Source organism: Lissotriton helveticus, chromosome 2_1, assembly GCF_964261635.1.
Source record: "Lissotriton helveticus chromosome 2_1, aLisHel1.1, whole genome shotgun sequence".
Classification (NCBI taxonomy): Eukaryota; Metazoa; Chordata; class Amphibia; order Caudata; family Salamandridae; genus Lissotriton; species Lissotriton helveticus.
In genome coordinates, this window is record NC_136059.1 from 611,668,993 (window position 1) to 611,689,024 (window position 20,032).

Genomic DNA, 20,032 nt, shown 5'->3' on the forward strand with positions numbered 1-20,032 from the left:
GTGCAATACCACATAAACAAACGTAATGGTAGTTACAAAGCTTTGAAAATAACAGTCTGTGACAAACCGAGACCATCCTTTACAATAAGCGTCCCGAGTTAAGTGTTCACATCAATTGTTCAAATAACCAGCCACCAAGTCTTAACATCCGCTCAGTGCGAACACAGACTCATATCTTATCTTCTTGAAAACGGTCAAAAGTTAACAAGCACTGCCTAAGCCAATGGGCCGCCGCTACCCGAGCTATTGTCTTTTTCAGTGTTTTACAGGCACATTGCACAGCAGCACGGCTGCTGTGCAGTATGGCTAAAACTACTTTTTTTTTTTAAGTGCTAGTTAGGGTGCTGGCCACGTCAGTCTTTTTTTATTTTATTTGTAGCACTGTGCTCCCCCAAGGCAACATGGAGAGGGGAATGGAAGGCTAAAGAAGAACGCAGGTGGGAGGGGATGGGGAGCACAGACACAACAGAGGGTGGTCGGAAGGGACTGGGGTCAAGGAGATGGCCAACCAACGGTGGGTGGGAGTTTCGGAGAGCAAGCAGCCAGACAGCCGAGGGTGAGCGGAAGGGGCTGGGGTCAAGCACTCAGGCAACAGAGATTGGGATAGGAGGTGCTGATGGCAAGCAGGATAACCAAGGGTTATGAGATGGGCGGTGGGAAGCCAGATGGGAAGAGTACATGAGGGAGACAGCAGAGAAACCAATACACTCTTGTAGAGTGCTTAAACAAAAATAAAGTAAAATGAGCACTGGGAGGAAAAGTAATGCATCCATGCTACAGGGTAGGGAAAAAACCACACAAAGCAAAAGGAAACATGCAGAGGCTGAAAAATAAGCATGAAAATGCGTGACCGTAACGCCAACTAATGGTAAGCAATGGCCAGCCTCTAGCCCCTGTAAGATAATAGTGCACACTGAGTGGGAGCGGGTCCAGTGCCCGGAGATGGGGCTCCCATGGGTAGACGACACACTTCGCTATTTGGGGATTTGGATTGGTCGAAACCTGACCGATTTCTTCCACCACAACATGGGACGGATAATCCGGGGTCTGAAGGGAAGTATCGCCTTCTGGAACACCCTTAAGATCTCCCTGATGGGGAAGATTGCTCTAATCAAGATGGTGGTCCTCCCGCGCTGCCTGTACACGATGAAGGGGTCCTTTTATGAGTTGCCGCATCGGATTTTTCGGGAACTGGATTCCCTCCTAGTCCTCCTGCTATGGAATGCGAAGAGATGTAGGGTAAGTCTGGAGGTCCTGAAGTGTAGGTGGGGCGCGGGTGGATTGGAAGTCCCCGATCTAGAGCTGTACTACTTCGCATCACAACTACAACATGCCATTGCATGGTTGGATACAGACCCCTCCTGGGAACGGTCCTTGCTGGCAGGGGCCTATGGGAGTGGACAACTGGGAGCGCTGCTTTGGCAGGAGGGGGGAAGGCGAGATCACATTCTCCCGCTGGTACGGTTAGGAGCCACAATCTGGGACCGTGTGATGCGAAGCCACATCTGCAGCACGCCGTTCGCCACTGACATGGATATGTGGCTGATGCCGCCCTTTGCCCGGATTGCACGGGTCATGTCCATAGACAAATGGGTGGAGGGTGGTTGCCTGATGTTAGCCGATTTGTATCCAAATGAGAAATTCATCACTTACCAAGAGGCTGTCACTACCTTTGAGCTTGGTCCAGGGCAATTCCTTCATTACACTAAACTAGCGGCGACTTACGGCCCTCGTTCCCATGCGGTCCCGGCGCACACCCATACCTTAGTCACTATGTTGGCAATGGCGGGGAATGAAGTTCGTGACTCACCTCTACAGGGCTTTGCGGGAGGATAAAAGGTTACGGCCCTTGACGATAGAAGACAAATGGCAGCAGGCGTGTCCGCAAGAAATCACCCCCCGTGAATGGGAAAAGATACATAAGAGTGTGTGGAAGGTGTCGTGAGCAACCGCTTTAAACAAATTCAATATAATATTGTACACATGACCTACCTCTCCCCTAAAACGACTCCAGGTTATTGATAATACCAGAGATTCCCGATGCTCGATATGCCGCAGTCCCATGGCGGATTTTGTCCATATGACGTGGGCGTGCCCTATCCTCCAGTCCTATTGGAAATCGGTTCTGGAGGTCTTGGCGAAGGTCTCGGGTGGGTAATGGACCTGGACCTGCGCCCTTGCCTCCTGGGCTTAATCCCTAGAGACCCCAAATGGAAAGTGAGCAGACGGTTCCTCATACTAGGCCTGGTTACAGCTCGACGTCGTATTGCAATTCACTGGCTGTCCCCGCAGGGCCCGATGTTGCAGAAATGGAGGGCGGATCTAAGGGAGTGGGCATTGGCGGAGGAGGCGCACATGAGGCGTACAAGGAGAGATGGGAAGCTACCTGAGGTCCTACAGGCTTGGGGAGTGATGTTTCAGGAATTGGTGGGACTAGATACCCCATTGACGCAAAACAGCCCAGACTCCACAAACTCGGGACAGGGGGAGACCCAGACTCAGGGCGGCGTGACACACGGTGACCCACCATAGAGGAGGGATGGCATAGATCTAATCTTTCTTTCATACCTTTTCCTTTTTTCCTAGACCCGGCAGCGGAAGGGGGGGGGGGGGGGGGAGTTTGGGGAGGGGTTGGGGGGGGTGGGGGGGGGGGAGTTTGGGGAGGGGTTGGGGGAGTGGGGGGGAATGACGAGTTCCTATGTTGTCCAATCCAATATAGCTTTTACGGACACGGTAACTGGACAAGTGGCGGATAAAGCACACTTCATTATCCTCGCCATTGTTAAGAGACTCGCCAACTACTGGCATTGATATGTAGATTTTCATACATAAGGCGAATATGGTGTATGTTGTCGGATTCAATGGTATGCATATCCATGGTGCTCTGAATCAGTATAAGTATGTAACCTTGCTATGCAATTTTGTTTAATAAAGGTTTTTGAAAATAAAAAAATAAAAAAGATAATAGTGCACACGCTGTTGTGAGATAGTCTCCCACAACCTAGGCCATATTAGGTTTAAGATGTTACCCACAAGCAAATAACAGTAAACCTCTTCATACATGACAAAGTACTGGCCTGGCACAACGCTGGATTGATGATTGGTGGTCAAACTTTCAAATGGAAAAAGTTTGCCTCTTGTGGCATCCAGACAATAAGTGATGTGGTAACACAAAACCCCTTCGTAGGGCACAACATGAGTCACCCTCACCAGATAATCCAGACTGAATAAATTGTCGACAAATATTGCCTCACAAATACTGGAGTACTTCTTATGTCCTCCAATACGACTACATAATTGCATACCTGAGGAAATGCAGCTGTTACAAAAGCATAGTCTTGGAATTACACAACACACACTGCCTACGTACACTAAGAAGCTGTACTGTAAGACATCAGAAAATTCTGGATGGGGGTGGACCATACAGACATGACAAAGAGCACCAGGAGGCCAGTATATGACCCATCTATTTTAAGACACTGAATTACTGGTAGTTGTCACCTGCTAAGATCACAGTGAAGCTATCCATCACTGATTATTGTTGGAGGTGAAACTCTCATTGCTAAGAATTATTCCATGTGCTAACAAGAACATGTGACCACCTATTCACCCTCTGGCAGTGTGTCTGGAATATACTGAGCCATGCAAGCAAATAACTCCTTCCTGCTACCTGCTCAATTAGCCATCTTGGATGATATCTTTGACATAGACAGACAACACCAAAAAACACTGATGTAAGCGAATAGCTACTGCACTATCCACTGCCAAGATATGCATCTTCAGAACCTGGCAAATGGCAATGACACCCTCAAAGGAAGAGTGGACTTCGGAACTCGCCCAACTCGCAATACAAGTGGGTCCTTTACAGATTACAAGACCAAGTGGCACTAAACAACTGTACCCATTACTCAATACTTATGTAGATTCCCTTCTGCTTTCTCCCCATTACACATCATATCTGACCTATTCTAATTTGTTAATGCATCAAGTGGACCCTTTCAACATTCTCACTTTTTGGATGTGGCATTCTTTTGTCATACCTTAAACTATATAACTCATAGGGTGTGTTCCACAGCCCTACATTGCTGAAACTTGAATCATTTCCTGTATTTAACGTATATAAACTGTGAATTTTAAAAATTAAAAGTTTCATTAAAAAATTCTAAAAAATAAAATTAACCATGGTTATTGTCCTAGTGTTTTAGGACAACGCCCCACCCCCTCAAACCAGAGTAGATAAAACTAGACTGTTTTAAAGTTAGCTCCGGTCATCACGTTATCTACAGCAATTGACTGACCACACAAGAAAATCTGTGATGGTGAGGTGTGTATGCAAAATTTAAATTGTACAATGGATATGTGAAAAGTTTAACTGAAATAAAAAGTTGTGGGCATTGCATGGGCAATTGCTAAATTGATAAGATTCACGAGAGCCAACGAATAAGTGAAACAATGTCAGTGGAAGAAAATGCCTTCTGCATGGCGAAAAAACAGGAATTGATGTATTGAATTTACCACACCTTTGGGAAGAATTTCTGTGTACTAGTAAAGTAAGCTTTGACGAAAATCACAAGGAATTTAAGAAAAGGAGCAGTAGCGTAAATAGTGGTCAATGGTGACCATACGGAGATGCAAGTAATTAACTGCCTTGCATCTTGCGTTAGGGAAGAAAACCAAAAAAGCACCTTTACGAGACACTGAATAGAGGTGACTGCCAGATTTTTTTTTTAAGTGGCAAAATCAAAGAGACAAAGTAAAGGAATGGTTCACAAGATTCTTGGGAAATGGGAACAATGGGCTTCGCGAGCACTTCTGTTGTACAAAAAAAAAAAGAAAAGAAGAAGATTGTTTTATAACTAGGCATGAGACAATGTAAGACACATGCGAGCACAGCATACAAGTTAAAAAAGATACCTGTAAATTATGAGACACGAAGTGTTCAACTAAGCTTTCGCAATATTTAAAAAAGTCCTAAATCCACACCGTTCCACACCGATCAATAGCGATATGGGTTTAGCATGTAAGATCAACAGTAATCAAGATTACATTAATCAAAACATTCAAAAACAAAGGTTGCTAAGATATGTAAAAAAAGAAACTGTCAGAACAACGCTGCTTCATGCCACTTGCAGTTAGGGTTTAGCGCACTGGCCCACAGGTCTCATCTGCGCACTGACTTAAGTGCCTGCAACTGTTGCAGTCAGAACTGTAGCAAACCAAGTTCAATGCCTAAACCTCCTAATTTCCTACACAGACATGCCATGCATCATTCGGGTCAGGAGTCGAGAAGCCCACAAAACAGTTAACAGTTCTTCTTGATGCACCAACCTATGAGCAAAAAAAGTGTATATATACATTTGTACAACCAAGAATCCAAGTTTCTGGGTTCATAGACCTAGCTCATGTTGTGGTAACTGACCTGTGTGGTCAGTGATACCTGCCAAGAAAGAAAAATGTCTTTCTAGTGTCCCCTCACTCACCGGGGTTGCCCCACGGTGACATGCTTCAACATTGGGGCCCTCCCAGTTCTCTACGAAAAAGGGGCGTGCTACGACTCACGAACTGCGCAGGTGCACTTTTATGTGAGACTATGTGTAGTGCAAGGGTGGTGGAGTAGGTGTGGGTGAATTTAAAAATACCGTGCTTAGTGGGCCTCAATATATCTTTATTTTGCTCCTAGTCAGGTATATTAAAAATGGGGTGATATCACTAATAACCAACCTATAATGGGGATTGGTTCAGTGAAAGGTCGACATGTTTCATGCTACCCCTAGCATTTCTTCAGGACCATGTAGGGACCAGCCCTACATTTGCCACTCCTATGTCTCTAATTAGACTGTGACGCTAAAAACATTTAAGGTATGAAGCATGCGTTCGTAATAGAATACATACGTTTTTATGGTTTTTCCAAAGACTGTAAATAAAAAGCACATCATTAGTAGCATTTTATGCCTCCCTTATGAGGAGGATCACATCGTGTCTTCTCATGACGCACGCCTCATGTGCTATGGTGGAGATTTGCACCTTAGTGGCGCGTGCAGGCTCTCGTGTTGCGTAATACACTATAGTATTTACAATAAGAAGCGGTTGTGAATTCACACATAAAAACAAGACAGGACTTGATGTGACCAGGACGATAGACACATAAAACACATAATTAGAGGAAAGACATAATGTCAGCCAAAATAAATGTTTCACGATATTTACTTGATGCTGTGCTCAATGGCACCTCATGGTCTCTCTCGGGGTTCGTTTTCACCACCTGGACTCAATGCTGGATATCCATTATGGGGTTAATGAGGCAGAAAAGTAGAGAGATCGGTAAGTTTCTACAGCCCCAATTGTTATCTAGATATTCCGTTGCCAAAGTGTAGGGTCAATTCTACCGAGGGTTTTACTTACTTCCTTCTTCGTGAAAACGTGAGGATATACCTAGAATCAGCTCCCCTCGGGACCGCATCTTACTGAAACACCCGCGCTCGCTCGGTTAAGTATCAAAGGAGCTTCCGGGTTTCTTCAACGGGCCGCTAGACCGCGAAAGGATGGCGGCCATCTTGAGCGGATATAAAAGATTGGTATAATAAACGTTGTTGACATCAGGGGAAGGTTGGTTCGCGACTGCTGTGTTGCAGTTGCGAAAACGTTCGAAATTACTTAAAAACGATACATATATACCAAGGGCCAGAAATTAATATAAAAATATAAAAAAGGGTTCTCCAAGGCACATTTGATAATTATTAGAGGTTTGTCAATGAGGTTATAGATGGTATAACCGAAAAACATACTCAACGATTTCATCTGAAATCATGATATATTTTTGGAAGAGTTACTCAAAACTACTCGTGGTAGCACCACGTGAATACCTTTCGTCACCAATTAATTTTATTATAAGGCAGGGAAGGTATTGAGTTGGATTCAGGTATCATATCATAATTGTACCTACTAGGTACAGGATTTAAGGCAAAGGCACTTGTTGATGTATAGCCTGTCGGATGGCCACCACGTTAATTTGATGAGTGGAAAGGGGGCCATACAGGCATACTTACAGTGGTGTATAACTGCTAGCAATGCGGTTGTTGTTATTGTTGAGTGGCTGTAAAGTGGGAGTTACTAAGAGGTTCAGTTTGTGAAGGCACCCCACGGTATGTCATCATTTAGTCCGCAGGTGTCTGTACGTAATTTGAACACCCATCTTTGCTCACGTTCGTGGAGTATTCTTTCCTGATTTTCCCTGGTTTTTACAATCTCCAGAACCACCCATGTCATATCGTTGGGTGTATGGTTTTTCTCCATGAAGTGATTAGTCATGCGTGTAGTGGCCCGTTTGCACCGGATGTTGCTCCTGTGCTCAACAATTCGTGTGCTAATCTTTCTGGTGGTCATTCCAATGTAGTGTAGATTACATACACATGTTATCAAATACACTACACCACTAGTGTTGCAATTAGACATTTGTCTCAAGTGCCAAGTGGTATTGTCATTGAAAGTGATGATTTTTGTAGTAGATGTTAGATGGCATACACTACAATTGTTGCAAGGATAGTGTCCCACTGGTAGTGGTTGAAGTCTGTTGGGGGATGTTGTCGGTTTTGGACGGGTGTGGACTAAATGGTCTCTCAGATTTTTTCCACGGCGGTGGCTAAACATTGGTGTTGGTATAGTCAAGTTACCACTATTGACAATTGGCCAATGTTTTTTCACAATCCTAGTAATCTGATCTGATACTTTGTTGAACGTTGTAATACAAATTGGCCTTCTAATGTCAGCCACGTTTCTTTCTTTGGGTTCCAAAAGTGCATCCCTGTGGTTGTTACCAGCCCTCTTCTTCGCATTGTTTATGAGCTTGGTTGGGTAATGCCTTTCTTTTAGTTTAAGGCTCAGATCGTCAGCTTGCTTGAGATAGTCATTCTTCTCCGAGCAGTTCCTCCTGAGCCTTAGGAATTGTCCAAAGGGCAGGTTCTGTTTGAGATGACTAGGGTGAAAGCTTTCATAGGTCAATAAACAGTTTCTCGCTGTGGGCTTAAAGTGCGTGGTTGTTGTTAATTTGCCATCGCATGCCAAAATGTTAAGGTCCAGGAAAACCAGGGTGGACCTACTCATGGTGTTGGTGAACTTTAAAAACCTATCTTGTTGGTTCAACCACTCAAAAAAACGTGTTGCCTCATTTTCATTTCCATTCCATATGACCAGAACGTCATCGATATAACGTTTCCATACGCTGATATGGTGTCTGTAAGGGTTGTTATCATTCAGGATCTTTGTTTTTTCTAGATGGTGTACATACAGACCCGCTATGCTCGGCGCGAATGTACTTCCCATACTTGTCCCGTGTTGTTGACGGTACAGGGTCTCCTCAAACCTAAAGAAATGTTCGGTGAGGGCCAGGCGGCAACACTCTAATACCACATGTCTGGGGGTTTTAAAATTCCATTCGGAATCAAAAAGGACCTCCTCCAATATTTCCAGTGTGTCTTTGTGTGGCAGACTCGTATATAGGCTCTCTACATCAAGACTGATAAGAATGCTAGATGAAGGGTCAAAACTGAGTTCTTTAAGTAGACATAGGACATCCTTAGTATCTCGTAGATAGGTATCAGTTTTCTGTACCAAAGGTCTCAGGTAAGCATCAGCATATTTTGAAAGAGGTTCAGGGATAGAACCTATACCAGAGACTATGGGTCTGCCTGGTGGTTTTACCATGTGCTTATGAATTTTAGGAACTGTGTAAAAATATGGAATGACCGGTTTTTTATTTTCCATAAATTCTGTCTCTTTTTTGCTCATCCAATCATTAGCCAATGACTCCTCGATGAGATAGGCAATGGATATTCTCAAACGTTCGGTTAGATCCTCCTTTATGATTATATAATTCCTAGTGTCAGATAGGAGTCGTAGACATTCTTGCCTGTAGTCTGAAGTGTCCTGTAGAACTATTGCCCCTCCCTTGTCTGCAGGTTTTATAGTTAGAGAGCCATTCTTGGATAGTTCCTGTATTGCTTGGAGTTCCAGGTTACTGGTGTTCTGGAACACTTTCGTTGCACGAGGGTCAAGGTCTTTCACTTCCTTCATAATGGCCTTTTCAAACGCCAGAATTTCTACTGGTAAACTGCCGGGTGGTGGCACAAAAGTTGGTTTCTTTTTTAGGCCAGTGTCAGATTCAGTACGGTCGTTATTGTCTTTATCCTGAAAGAAAACTTGCAACTTCAATTTTCTCAGAAATTCTTTAGGTTCACAGCAGAGTTTGAATTTATCTGTGTAGGGTGTGGGCACAAAACCAAGTCCTTTGTTAAGTACCTGTACTTGGGTGGAAGTTAGTTCCATACTTGATAGGTTAACTACCAAATCTACAGGCCGCTCGTCGTCGCCTCTGGTGGTCCCTTGCTGCGCGTGTGACGTGTCTCTGTGACTAAAGGTTGAGCCCATTGTAGTTGCTGCCCTGTTTTGTTTTTTGCCCACTGGTTTGGCTTGCCCCCTCCTAAAAAAGGAAGGTTGGAATTGCCTTGATTACTTCCCCAATTCTGGTAGGGTTGTTGTGGGTACATGGGTGGACCATAGTAAAAAGGGGTTTGGGGGGGGAGGGCCAAATGGGGGACCAAACGGATGTGGACCTTGATATGGTGGCCATTGAGAAATTTGGTGTCCACGGTAACCTCTTGCGTTGCCTCTTCCTCTTCTGGGTCTTCTGTTCATTGGTTGATTGTAGGAGTAAGAGGAAGGACCTGAGCTGTCTGAGCCTGAGTCAGAGCCATCAGTGTCTGTATTGTACCCCGGATTCCAACTGCTTTCTCTATAATCATCTCTTATGTAGGGGTAGGCTTTGTCGTGTGAGAATGCTTTTTGATCTTTTGCAAGTTTTGTATACTTAGTATCCTTCAGACTAATTTCAAATTCAGTCATGTTTTTATTCAATTCGTCCAGTCTCTTCTTTAATTCGCTAGGAGTCTGGAATGTTTTTAGACGTACCTCTAAAGTGTGTATTTCTTCGAGAAGTGTCTCAGAGAGGGGAGCTGCTGTCTTAACTATGAGCACCAACCAGTCCCTGGTACAGTGCCATGAAATGAGCGACCAGTCCTTTTTAAACGGTTTATCATGCTGAAAAATAAAAGGCTCATTTCTGACAATCAGTCCTCTCGGGGCAGTACTTATTTTGAGGTACTCTGCCATCATTACCCCGTGAATTAATGTTTTAATCTGTGTTCTTTTTAATTCAGTCAGTTCAAACATATACATTTGACCTGCCCAGTGAGCGGATGTTCACACCAGATCTTACAAATACCAATGATACAGCTAGAACAAATCGGGCACAAATCATCATCCTACAGCAACCTGACAATTTGCACTACTGTTACACCATTAATGGCACTGTGGAAGGAAATTAGTCTTGTGGCATACCTGGTAATTGAAGGATACAATGCTAGGGTGCAGTTATGGGGTATGACTAGATATTGTTTTTTAATTGAGCTGAAACATATTTGACTATGTGACAGGAGCACCCACACAACTTTAACAGTTTGAGCTAAAAGACCCCGCCCCCATCCCCCACCCCCCAAAAAATAACATTTATAAAGCAGGGTCTGATTCTAATCTAAGTGGCACCTCTCTGGGGTTGATACACCATGTGCCTCGAAGGCTGTTTTGGAAAGCTGTCTTCACTCTTCCAGATGTGCTATACAAGTAGGCGTGACTTCTGCTCCTCAATAAGCAAATACTGTTTGCAGAACATCTTTCAATGAGTGAAACCATCGCCCTGATTGGTCTATTGCCTGGGGTTACATGAATAAGAGTTGTCCTTTAAAGGCACTTGGGAGCAAAATTAATCACTAAATAGGGGGATACGCAGCAGAATACCCAAACTACCTACAGACTCTAAAAGCATTTATATGCAGAAGCACAAGTCAAACTTTAGTGTGAATTTTTAACATCAAGTTAAGAGTAAAAATTAAGGAAATTGTGACTTTTGCATGGCAAAAGATTTATCAAAACGAAAGATTGTTCTAATTTATGGGGTGAGGAAAGGTAGAATGGTAGGACACACCGTATTACTTGTAATTTGCCTGCCGCAGTATTTGAACCACAAATTAAGGCACCAGTAAGGTGTATGCAAGGTTGTGCAATGTACAAATTGCCAGCATTATATGCAGTTGTAAATATTTATCTATGCAAATTTGGCTATACACTAGCAACTAAATCCTGGGAAGTTAAACCTCACTTCTGTGATCTACGGCTCATAAGTTTGGATCTGGTAACGATCACTCGTACGGTTGACTCAACATGCCATCCTTTGGAGGTGTGGATTGGAGCATCATTCATTTGGTTAATAATGACACCTGGTCATTGTGTAACAGTTATTAAGACATTGCAAAAGTGAACTGATCTGAAGCATTATATAAGAAACAAGTTACTAAAAGAAAAGTTCTTTGTAAAAAAGTAGAACATGCTGCGGCTGAGCTAATTTCACACCAGATTCAGTATATCTGTAAATATTGCTGATATCATCTACGTGAACTGTGTTGTAAAGTGTAAATTCTTGAACTATACTGCGAGGACACAAGCAAGGTATTAATTTATAATTAAGATTAGTAGTGACGGTTTACAAAAGTTTTTAACGGATTGAGGTTCAGAAAAGCCATCTACAAATTAGATGCAAATGGAACCATTCACAGATTCTGGACAAAGTAGCAACACATTGTAAAAGTTACATTTACTCATTTAATTTACACGGTTTGACCTATTGATATATGCTTCTGCATTAAACAAGTCTCCGGAATTTAAATGTGGCAGAAATACAAGTGTGGAAATGCACACTATTAAAGACAACTATCTTTCTCCCATTTCTGTAACCATGTCACTGGCAGTTTCTACACTGTGCAACACTAGCATGGATAACTTTACGAAAATTACAAAAATATGAATTCAAGTTCTAAATTTCTCCTACCAAAACATTTCCCACCTATGATGATTCTTAAAAACATATTGTGATTCAACACGTGTGACATCTTACCCAATCTATATGCGAAAATTGTAACTTAGATGTTCCCATAAATGTAGCATGTACATTGCGAATAATGCCTCCAAAGTCTTTTCCGTACTAGACATTAACAAAGCGTACACTCAGTTTCCTTAACCACTCATCTGGTACTTACCTGGTTCCATATTAAGACCCTGCTTGAAAACCTCACTCCTTTACAGTTACTTCACATCTTATTCATGAATAAAATAATGTACACAATATTTGGCTAAATTACATATGCATACCTTTGCCGTTTTAAACTTACACCAGCGTACATAATTATCTATAGTGTGATCAGAAATGGTAGTGATGAGAGAAAGGTTTGAGGAATATTTGGAGTCCCTTCCTATTTGACACCTACTCCCAGCCAGGATCTAAATAACAAAAGACGTTAGTGGTGGCCCATTACAGACGGGATTACTGTCACTTGTTCCCTCACCAGCCTTTCCCCCCACTTAAAACAAAGCACTTATCAGAATTATGCTTCTCTTTGCCAGAGCCTGGTGCCCCCCCCTCCCCACCTCCACAACCCACCTCTGGACTAACTATTGAAAGCAAACATTTTGGTGGGTGAGAGTAGAGGGGCAGAACGAAATTGCTTCCTTATTTCATCGGTTTGTTTTAAGTTCCTTATGCGAGAAGCTTCAGATCCTTAACACAACTGTATGGTTACCTATAGGGCATAAGTCAAGGGTGCAAACAGATAGACTGCATCCACCCACTCTGCCAAGAAATTGGTCCCCCTCCGAATTATGCTGAACTTGTCCAGGTTATCTATAGGGCACAAGTCAAGGGTGCAAACAGATAGACTGCATCCACCCACTCTGCCAAGAAATTGGGCCCCCTCCGAATTATGCTGAACTTGTCCAGGTTATCTATAGGGCACAAGTCAAGGGTGCAAACAGATAGACTGCATCCACCCACTCTGCCAAGAAATTGGTCCCCCTCCGAATTATGCTGAACTTGTCCAGGTCATCTATAGGGCACAAGTCAAGGGTGCAAGCAGATAGAAATTGGGCCCCACGGAATTATGCTGAACTTGTCCAGGTGCAATTTTCAGACACCAAGACACATTCAGCAGCAACTGCACGTTGTCTGCTTTCATTCGGAGGAGCACCATACAGGCAGTGAGGGGACTTTGTTATTTCAGATTCCTGTGGGGCCCCAAACAGAGGCTGAATTTACGGGGCCATGGGGCCTCCTTTTGTTCGAGAATCCTGGCTGGGACCTATCAGAGCCTCACACATAGATGCAAATGCAGTGGAAGGGAAACAACGGCTCACAGCTTGTTACTTTTCAAAAGAAGCATGCTTTTAACTTTGATCAGTCCCTGTATATCAGAAATATGCATTCACTGTAAAAATGGCAGATTTGTTTGCTTGTCCCCATATTTAGAAAAAATAAAACAAAATAGTGGAATTTTAATTGTTTTTCTTTTATAGCACTACTCATCTAAAATGCAGGATCCCAGAGCCCTTTACATCACACATGTACACATATATGGACAATAAATCAAATGTACAGGTTTACATGGTGTAGGAGTTACAGGTCCTTCATAGCTCACTGTACTGTATTAGAAGGATTGCAATTGTTGAAATGAAAGTGACAAAAGGTTGGGTGTTAAAACCAGTAACCCACTTACCCATATACAAAAAACAGAAATCTGTCATCTGCATGTTACCTGATGTGCTTTGCTGAAGACACATTAACTCTATGCTACTCACAGATCTCTCCAGCAAGAACATTAACCAGCAGAGTTATCTTACCATTATTATTATTATTATTCCCTGGGATTTACTGGGTGAACAAAGATCTCTGCAGCATGTGCCTAAACCCCATAAGCTATTTAAAAATGCAGACTTTGCAATTAATTAAGCAGAACACATTTACTTCCATGTTACTTCTCGTTGACAATTTCTTTGTGGCAGAGTTCATAAAAAAATTTATTTATAAATTGAGGCCCAGATTTTGCATTGGGGTTGGGTCACTTTTTTGGCATTACCCAGATGCAAAATCTCCTCATGAGTTCAAAGTGTTTTACACGACGTGATGTCATGTGTCATAAATTCACTTCCATGCTGCTTAACTTGGTTAGTCCCTCCAACTTCTTTTTTTGGGACTTGTGCCCTGGTTAACTATATCCTTAACACAGCTCTACTGTGATCTGTAAGCCTTGGGGACCTTCATTTTGGCTAAGTTCTATCAGTCATTACACCATAGCTCTGTGGTTATCTATAGGCTATATGTATGCCTAAATTCCGACAACATTCTATCAGTCATTACGCCTCAATATTTACATGTGCAAGGCGACCTTCTCGCATACTGGGAATCAGGACGAAGCTTATTTTTGTACAGATTGTAGAAATGTGTCTTGCCATTTAGTTATGAATTGGGTTTGTAGAGATTTGTAATCTAAAGTTTTTAGTGCCCGGGCAACATGTAATGCACTCAGACTATATAGTAACTTGCTCCACCCTAAATTTAATTACAAAAAGGGGGTGGTGATGGACAGAGTATCTGAGTTAATCAGAACACTCCTACCCAGTCAACAGATCAGGGCTTGATCCATCACCGTTTTTTAGCTCACTGCACCATCCCAGTTCAGAACCTGGCTATATGCAAATTAGTCTGTCCCTGGCCCAGTGCATCATGGGAACAGGGCAGACCAAACTACCAAGCCAATTCTTCACTGGAAAGGAAACAAGCTTCCGGGGACCGGTTTCTGGCATTACAGCCGTCTTCGGCCCGGCTTGCTTGAATCCTGATGGTGCAATGAGCAAGGGACTCATGTCTGAGCATACCCTTCCACACTCATGGTGTCCATCATCCCCTTTTGTATCGCTTTGTTCGCCCTAAGTGTGGCAGGGTATACTCAGATGTGAGTCCCTTGTTCACTTGGCCACTGGATTCAAGATAGCCTGGCTGATGAGGATTATGAATCCGAAACCGGTCCCAGGATGCTTGTTTCCGGTCCAGGGAAGACATGGCTTGGCAGTTCGGGCTGGACTGTTCCCATAAGGCACAGGGTCAGACTGATTTGCATATAGCCATGTCTGAACTGGGGTGGCTGAGTGAACTAAAGAATGGTGATGGATTAAACCCAGATCAGTTGACTGGGGGTGAGTGTTTGATTTGTTCAAGCGCTCCGTCCATCATCCCCTTTTGTATCGTTTGTTCGCCCTAAGTGTGGCAGGGTATACTCAGATGTGAGTCCCTTGTTCACTTGGCCACTGGATTCAAGATAGCCTGGCTGATGAGGATTATGAATCCGAAACCGGTCCCAGGATGCTTGTTTCCTGTCCAGGGAAGACATGGCTTGGCAGTTCGGGCTGGACTGTTCCCATAAGGCACAGGGTCAGACTGATTTGCATATAGCCATGTCTGAACTGGGGTGGCTGAGTGAACTAAAGAATGGTGATGGATTAAACCCAGATCAGTTGACTGGGGGTGAGTGTTTGATTTATTCAAGCGCTCCGTCCATCATCCCCTTTTGTACCACCCTAAATTTAAACACCAATAACATTAAAACATGCTTACCCCCAACCAGGGCACAAGTCGGGGTTCCACGCGGGTGGACGGCGTCCCCCCACTTATTTTACCGGGTGGAAGCCGTCCCCCCTGCCCAAAAGCTGGCCGCATTGAGCATGTCCAATTCCAACAAGCTAAAAGGAACTCGCCACAGCACATACCAAGCCACACCTGCGCATCGATGAGGCGCAGGAAGCAGGTTGTACGGAGGAAATAAGTCTACTGGTAATAGACCCCCACCAAGAACATATTGACAGCAGTTCAGAACATGTCCTTGTTCGCTCTTCCAGCTGACTGGTAGCATGAACTGCGCATTACTACAGACACTATAGACACAGACAGCAGACACTAGATACAAAGGCACTGCTCACGTAATGACGCAGTAAGCAATATATCCGGGTAAACTGTATCACAAACGGAGATTTATTATTAAACGTCAACACACATTGGGATACATTACAAGTAGAAATTATCAGTCCATACCTGCCTTCATACGCTACATTCCACAGTGTGTTAACGTGGCCCCCCCAAGTGAACCGGATCTCCCTGTAATAAGCGGAGACTACCTTTCGTGGCGTCACTTCCTGTCATGACGTCACTTCCGGTGACACCACCTAACTTGGAGCATCACCCAACTTCTTTTTTAAGTCGAGCCTATAGCAGCCCATGCGCTGCTTGCTAGGCTCCACTTTTAGTTAAGGGGGTTTTCAAAGTGCTACCTTTGCCGGCCACCAGCTTGCTGTTGAGCGCACAACGTGCACAGCTGCCAGGCTTTCTACAGCGCGTAAATCCCTCCCCTACCCCCTCCCTCCTCGTCAGCCTCAGCGCGCGCTTGTTCTCCTTTGGTCTCTAGCTTTCCCTTTCTCAGTGTCACCATTTCCCTGCCTTTTACAACTGCGGACGCACCACTGTGCCTGCCCCCACTCCTCCCACCAACTCCCCCCTCCCACTCCCTCCTCCCACTCCCTCCTCGTAGCGTTTTGTTGCACAAAACAACGTTGTGAAGTAGAGCTGCTCCCAGATGTTTCGTGAGTGTATTTTCAATCCGTGGGGATTTTGCTTGCGTCGGCTTTACTTTCAAGGAGGGGGCGGGGGGGAGAGAGAGAGAGAGAAGGTAAACATTATTCAGCAGACAGACTGGTGCCAACTGGCAGGACACTGGGCGCTTTACATTTACTGCCTTGTGCAGGAACCGCACTTCAGTCCAGTGTTTCTGCAGCATAAATACACACCCACGTGAACTGAGCACAGGCAGACGCGCCTTTTACTAAGGTGAAAGTGCTTGGCATTTTCCACGTGCTCTTCAGCTGTGTGCGAGTACGGCGACTGCAGCCAAGGAGCCCATCTGAATGAACAAGCTATTTAGCATCTTTTTTTACAACTCTAGGTGTGTGTTAATTCTTACACACAAATCTCACGTGCCTTTGATCTCCATAGACCTGATGGGAGTCTGGTAGATTTACTGATTCAGTCTTAGCACAGGTCTAAACCATGTCATAGGATGAATACAACACTAGCTGTCAGATTGCCCCATGTCAGGCGTGACACCGTGAGCAAGTACTGGCTTTTCAACCAGCATCTCTTTTCATACTTTGTTTTTATAGCGTTATCACAACATTGTTAAACGTGGAACTACACGTCCCAGAATGCAGGGGCAGTGGCTAAAAACCCAGGACTGTCCAAATGTGCCACATGGGTCCACTTAGTGGCTACAGCACATACCCGCTGCAAATGCATAATCACGTGCACACCTAGTAGAGGGGTGGGGAGAGAGAGGGGGATGTTTTTTCGTGGTATCTAAAATTACTTTAAGCTCAAACTATTGCCGTGGTAGTGCAATATTTAATTCTTACAGTGAGATTCACTGTTTATGTTTTCATATGCCATTTTTAAATGCAGACTTTGAAGAAGGCTCGGCTGTGCATCGTGTGTTGTTTAAGAAAAGCAATTGCTTGAACGTTAGTGTATATCAAGATTTATAGCTCACCAGATCTGTTCTCCATGCGCCACGCCTTCTACTGCACTGGGAATCTATTCTAACAACCGTGCAGCCTTCTAATGAGCTACGCTAGCCCACGCATGAAGTGATGGCTATGAATGACACACTATACATATCTGAGAAATTCATATCTGAAGAGATGGGTGATAATTGTATAAAATGTATACATTTGTATTTATTAATATTGGACTATGTTGTTTGTAGGTACTATGCTGTAATAGCAGGCCTGTATGAAGCTGAAGAGATCATCTCTTCCACCGCAACAGCCAACATTGCAGGCCCGGGGAGTTCAGCTAGCCTTACTTAGATAATTTGCATTTTGATACTGGTAGTTTTACTTTTGAATGAGGCACTACAGTATACTATAGTATGATATGGGGCATCAGTGCCTGAGATGCAAAGCACCAGCCGCACTGGCTCTGCAAACCGAAAAAGCCACTCAACATTCTAAATATGGCATGTCTTAAGTCTTTTTGGGTTTTTTTGTAAATCTTTTTTTTTGTTAGTATATTTGCATGGTTTTTGCAGTGTCCTTCCTTCTGTGTATGCATGTGCTGCATGGCTAAACACTTAAAAGGTCCCAAAGGTTATACCTATTGGCTATGCCAATGCTTGTTAGGACTTATGCCCTCCCCCACCACAGAATAGTGCTCAATTTGTATGAATGCATGATCGGAACTCCCGCCACTTCCTCCCAACTAAACCATCGCCCCCTTTCTTGTTCTAGGATGCAAGCGCACGAGGAGCAGCGTGTTAAAATGCCCGCCCCCACCACCACCCGGGAGAGGGGTAACAGGATCAGACACACCTTCGGCAGCTGTTAGTAAATCTTAACAGCCAATCACTTAATTCACGGTATAGGCAGGTACCATCCATACATCATTTTGGAACTGGTCCATTATCTTTAGTTGACCCTGATCAGGCGGAAAATGAGATTACTCTACACTGGGGGTATGAGTTTCTCTGGTGACATTAATCATGTCACGCTAAACTGCAAACGAAGAGGCGGAAACTACTGATGGCCTCGCTGTCTGAAGCCATGAGAAAACAATCTAAAAAAAAAACAGAGGATGAGCTCATCCGTTATGCAACCGCTGGCTTCTTTCGTGCGATAAGCTGTTCGGTGGTACACCTTCAGCAGTGTTGTGTGCGCCTAGGAAAAGATGCTTTGAAACCCTCGAGGATAAAATAAATGAAATCCACTGGTTTGCCTGGATGTCATGCACCGGTGTGCGCCCTTCTTGGTGCCCCACTGAGCCCCTCCTGATTACCTCCTTACTATGCTATGTATCAGAGCTGTGAAAATGGTGAAAATGGTATCAGAGTTCATCTTCCATATTGCAGTGTACCTCTGCAGAAAGAGCAGCTCTAAACGGGTTTACCAGTGGGCGGGGGGTCTGACAGGCACGTGCAAACCTTGCGCGGCGAGCATGACAGGAGGAGACCCGGAAACCCGACTATCAGCGCATGGGTCGATGCTGTTCCCTGTGCAGACAGCCTAAACCGGCTGTGAGCATTCCCCGAAAGCTAGGGCAGTCTGTATAATTTCACCTCCGCCCCTAAGTAAGTTGAGGGCGTGTAGTTCGCCATGTGCAGGTAGCAGAGACAACTCGCGAGCAGAGCTTCTTTCCGGTGCAGGGGGGCGGGTCACACTCAACGCCCATGTGTCCCAGACTGTGCAGGAACCAAAGGCACACAGTGTTGGTGTGCAGAACTAGAAGCAGTAAGTCTGCGCTTTATACCTCTTCCTTCCTGCGCAGGGAGGATCCAGCCCCCCTCATGGCCAGAATAAAAGCTGCGCTGCCTGCCCCTCGATTGTGCGCTGGAGTCGGAAACCTTTGCCACCGGTCCCCTTCTCGACAAGCTCGTGGCAAGGGTGCCAAGTGAAGCACCACACGAATAAACGAGCAATGCCTTGAGTGCAATACAATCCCGTCAAGAAACGTGTGACGAGTGTAGCGCCTCAGAGCACAATTTCCGATTCAAAGCACAATGTTCGATTTACTTTTTCACTCAACACAGGCGACTGATCGATGATTAATTTTATCGCTGTAAAATGTTATAGGTTAAATACACAATATTAAGGCAAACCTGTTACATCCCGCCTCACTGATCTCTAAATATTTAATGAGTTTTTAATGTCCCACGGAGGGTGTGCAGACAGAGACTGCCAGGCAGTCGTGTACAACAGAAAGCGACACTGGCTTATTTCAAAGCGGGCGCTGCACGCCGCCTCCCGTGTTACGCAAGTTCTGACAGCTTCGTGAGCCCTGGTCTGACAGGCGATGCTGCAGCGACTACTTTCCCCGGCAGCACTCAGAGTAAACTGCATGTGCCTGCTTAAGTTCATGTTGCACGAACAGCAACTCCGTGGCAGTCCTCCTAGCTGTCAAACTGCGAGCGCCTATGAATGTAAAACTCAATGAAGCATTATGGGGGATAGTAGAAAAAAGTACACACATAGTTTACTGCAGTGACCCAGAAATACATTGTTT

The 20,032-nt window shown here is 44.4% G+C and overlaps 1 protein-coding gene across 5 annotated transcripts in view; it reads right to left on the bottom strand.

Annotated features, from left to right (window-relative positions):
* SSBP2 (single stranded DNA binding protein 2) overlaps positions 1 to 20,032 on the bottom strand; it is an 875,377-nt gene that overhangs the window by 776,290 nt on the left and 79,055 nt on the right. The window lies entirely within an intron of this gene.